Genomic DNA, 4,885 nt, shown 5'->3' on the forward strand with positions numbered 1-4,885 from the left:
CGCGTCGGCAAGAATCGTCCCCTTGTCCATCTGATCGATTTGGAAAATAATGTAAGCAAATCGATTAAGCATTTACTGAAGTACTATGAAATGTAGAAAGAGTTGAGAGATTAGACATATTCATAGACCTTCTTGAGGCCGGGAATGACGGCGGAGAGCTCGATGAAGCGCTGGTTGATCTTCTCCCGGCGCTTCCGCTCCGCCATGATGTGGTCTTGCGCGTACGGCCTGCTCTTTGTGGAGGCCCTCCTCGTTGGCTGTGACACGCCGGAACGAAGCGGCGCCCCGGCGGCCAGCGTGCCCCCGCCACCGCTGCTGACCGGCTGCGGCGGCAAGGTAGCGCCGAAGTCCCAGCTCATGGACAAGGCGTTGCTGGTGCCGGTGCTGCTCATGCTGCTGGGCGCGAAAGGCCCGCCCGAGGTCGGGGACGACATGGACCAACTGCCTTGGTGCACAGCCAAATCGGGGGCTGGGGTGATGATTCCTCCACCGCCGCCGGTGTCGTCGCCGGAGCTCAGACTGTTCTGTGCTTCCGTTAGCTCCGAGGAATCGCGGAGCGCCTGGAGACAGGGGAAGCCGGCGCTCTTCTCGCTGCCGCCGCCGGCTCCTCCTGGATCCTGCTGCTGCAGTGTGCTCACCGCCCACTGCATGAACAGGCGCGAGTCGTCCATGTCGTCCATGAGCATAGACAGATCCGTACCTTGCCACTGACCTAGCTCGTGCGACATCGAGATAGAAATGGTAAGAGTACTTAAAGCACACGTGACACCGCAGAACTAATCAGAACTAGTCATGCACGATAGTAATTGTTTACCTCGGTGAGTGAATCCCTAAAGATCGATTATGTTAGAACCTGGCCTCTAATCTTGGAGTTTATAACGGAGCGTTAAGGTCCCGTCAATGTAATGTTTGCTCACGCTAGGCCCCTCTAGCCTACAAAAATGAGCCAATCATAAACAATTAACAACCGTTTGTTGGATCCTGGCATATCTTGCCTGGATCCAGTGAAAATGATATTCTACACCGCTGGAAAAGGTGCATTCATGTGGTGGGGCAGAAATACCAAATTTCCTGATGTGTATCTTGACTCTCCTATTGTCCAAATTAGGGTCATGGCAGCTGGATTAGTGGATCCACGTGTGTCTTCCTTCCAAAGTACCAAGGTTTTTTAAATGGAAAATTCCAGGGTTTTATATAGCTACGTATTGATGCGCTGCAGCTTTTTCGAAGCCCAAACACTAGCTAAGTGCCGGTACATAAGGGCATGTACAATGATTGATAATGTTGTCTTATCTTAAGTTTATCACATATAATTTAGATAAAGAAATAAAAATGGTGTACAATGGGTTACTCCCTCCGTTCCTTTATATAAGGTGTATTAGTTTTTTTATAAAATTACACAATGTAAGGTGCATTTCTTTTAATACCTCGCATAATCTTTTTTTATCCTTCTAGAAAAAAGAAAAGTATCTTTCTCCGGATTGTATGTATCTCTCATTATAGAGAAAGAAGGAAAGTATATCTCCCCTGATTGCCTATATCTCTTTCTTTCAAAGCCTAACTGATTTACTTGCCAGTAATCAACAAATTTGACAAGGGTAATTTTATACTAATGTATCTATAATTTATTGCCTTGTTCACCGTGCCCAAAAAAATATAAACCTTAGATAAAGAAACGAAGGGAGTATATCTTAGACTTATCTCTCACAACCAGATAACTCCAAATATATGGTGAGATAGATTGTTGTTAAGAGATCATCTCTTGATTAAGAGAAGGGATGCATTTTCTTATGTTTTCTCTTTCCTTCGCTCAGCATTTATCATACATGGCACTCATAATATAGCACCATTGTATATGTCACTACGCTAGCAATTAGCGCGGTGGAAGATATGAGTGGGAAGAAGATGGCAGGACGGAAAGGAAACATCATGTCTATTGGGGAAAGGGTGACCCTCACTAATTCTTGTCTCAATAGTATTCAATTATATATGATGTCCTTCCTGGAGTTGCCAAAAGGGGTGTTGGATTCTTGCGGGGTTAGAATGTTGTGGCAGAAGATGAATAATAAATGAAATATCGCCTAATCAACTGGCATATGTCGTGTCCATACCAAAAGTCCTTGGGGTTGTTTATTTACAAGTCATGAATTAAAGCCTGTTATGCAAATGGCTTTGAAAATTGGAGAACACAGATGGTACCTTGCAGCAATTGTTGTCCAGAAAATACCTTCAGAATCAAACCCTGTTAGGGATTAGAGTTGGGATTAGGGGCTAACCTTTTTGTCAGTCTGACGAATATGAACCATATTTTTCAGAAGTTTACCAAGAGGTTGTTAGGTGATGGGGCTAACTCTATTTTGGGAGGATATATGGATTAATAATACATATCACCTTCTCAAAGAAATTTATAGTTCGAATAGTCAAACTTGAAAGATGGGTGTGCATTGGTTTGATGAGAACTTTGTGGGGGAGAAAATGCCCAATAGTGCCTTAAAGATCATGGTTGGGGGTGGCTTAACTCTTTTCCGATAGCACCGAGAAAATTGGTGCTCTGTGGGGGAGTAGCAGTATGACGGACTATGTGGAAAACTAGAAATGTGGCTTGTTTTTTATAATAAAAATCCTAATGATCCGGTTGTTGTGATCTAAAACTTATGTCATATTATGCGAAAGATTGGAGAATCTTTCGAAAAAGACGAGAGCAAGTAAAAGCTGAGGAGGGGATCTTGAAGATCAAGATGGTGCTACATGAGACCTACGCGAGGAGTCATAGAGGGAATCCAACAAGACAGAGGATTACTCTATGACGGAGCTTGGCTAGAGCTCTCTTTTGCCAACTTGATCTTGTGTAGATTTGGTTCACGTGTTTTGTAAAAACGGAATTGGGATTTTTTTTTCTGTACTTATTGTCTTTGTTATAAAGGTACTCCCTCTGTCCGGAAATACTCTTCGGAGGAATGGATGTATCTAGATGTATTGTAGTCCTAGATACATTCATTTTTATGCATTTCTTCGACAAGTATTTCCGGACGGAGGAAGTAATAGCATTTGGAAATGCTTCCTTTTTTATATTTTTGTAGTTTTTGTTTTTGAAGTGTAAAAGTTGATGTTGGTTTCTTTAATAGAAATTGACAAGGAGACTCGTTGGGTGAGGGAAAAGACAAATAGCATTATAGCTCTGCTATTTGCCACACCTTGCAGAAGGCCATAGTTCTGCCACCCCCATAGTATACTTATCATAAAATATTATGATAATTTCAAAATATAATTTTAATAGAATGTGAAGTAATATAATTATAAGATTCAAATGTCGGTTTTTCAATAATGCAAGATACATATTTCTTGGTCATAAAAATAGTGACATATATCTTTCAAATTTGGCATCTGACGGATTCCCCATTTCTTATTAGGTCCAACTTATTCACAACAACCAAGCAGGACCTAGTTAAGTGCTAGATACCATACTAATGCTATATCCATGGCCCTTTCTCTCCTCCATGCATTGGCCGATTTTACATTGGGAACCATAAGTTGACAAAAGTTAATATAGACATGGCTATATTTGCCTTTTCCCAAGACAATGAGCCTTACATGCAGGAAATTTCTGGTTTTTTTAGATGAACCTAGCAAACTGGAAGGGTTCCTCCCGACCTCCTACTCCCGCCACCACCCTCCTCCCGATCTCCTACTCCTCCTACGTGTACCCCTCGCGTCTCTCCCCAGGGCAACACCAGGGGCCCAACTCTAGCGCCGCCAAAATTCGTTGATCTCAAGGCCCCCTTCTGCCACTGCCAGCGGTGTTGGCCGCGGAGGCAGTGGGCCCAGCGCCGAAGGTGCCTAGGTGGCTGGTCGCGGCGATGGCCCACTGGTGCGGCTAGGGCTGTGCCAGCAGGAAGATCATGCGCGGCGACCAGGGTGGCGGCCCCTAGTTGTGCGGCTGCGGTCGTCGCCTCCATGGCATGTCAAGAGCTCTGGCATTCTTCTGTGGCAATTGTTGGTGATGGTGTATAGTGGATCTGATTCCCTCGCAGATCCATCGTCGGTCTAGCTCGTGGCCGGCTCGTGGCGCATAGTGGGGCCGGCGAGGGTTGCTAGAGTTCTCTACCCTCGTTTTAGCGGCTGCATGCGCCTCCATGGCGCAACTTCGCGCGGATCCAACCAGCTTCTGGTTTGAAATGGTGTGACTGTCGGTGATAACCATGCCGATTTTGTTCATGGCAAACGATAATTGCATCTTAGGCATCGTTTCCTTGTCGAAGGCCTCATCGTCACCTCACTCCGGCTGCTCCAGGGGAAACCCTAGATATGTGTCTCCCGGATCGGATGATGATGGTCCCTTCGGTCTCATTCTCCCTCCCGGGGGGGGGGGGGTCATTTTGGAGAAGGTGATGGCTGGGGGGGGGGGGGGCTAGAGGTGGAGCTATGTTGCATCTACCAGATCGACGGCGGCAGGTCTAGACGGCATGGCGTAGTGGAATCTCTGTGATGGGAGCACACAGGAAGGTGGCGTTGTCTGCCGTTGTGGTGGCGTTGACAACAGTTGGGCCTGGCAAGGTCAATGCGTTGATCTCTTCTGAAGATGGGACGACGAAAGATGGGGGCAGCGGATTCAAGAGTGTGCACATGTTGTGCGCACCAAGGATCTGCTAGACCGGTTGATGCTCTCGGCTCGTCATGGGGCGGTTTGGTGAGACCACCAGATTAGACAGTGTGCTCTAGTGTGAGGTTAGAGCACATCATCAAACTTATAGGTGTAGTGACAGAGATCCAGGAAGATAGCTTTTGGTTGATCCATGTAATTGTTTGGTCAGACTCCGTTGAAGAATATAATAAAGATGATTGTGTCCATCCTTGGATGGAGAGGCCGGAGGTTTCAACCTCCTTT

The sequence above is a fragment of the Triticum aestivum genome, chromosome 4B (assembly GCF_018294505.1).
Source record: "Triticum aestivum cultivar Chinese Spring chromosome 4B, IWGSC CS RefSeq v2.1, whole genome shotgun sequence".
Lineage (NCBI taxonomy): Eukaryota > Viridiplantae > Streptophyta > Magnoliopsida > Poales > Poaceae > Triticum > Triticum aestivum.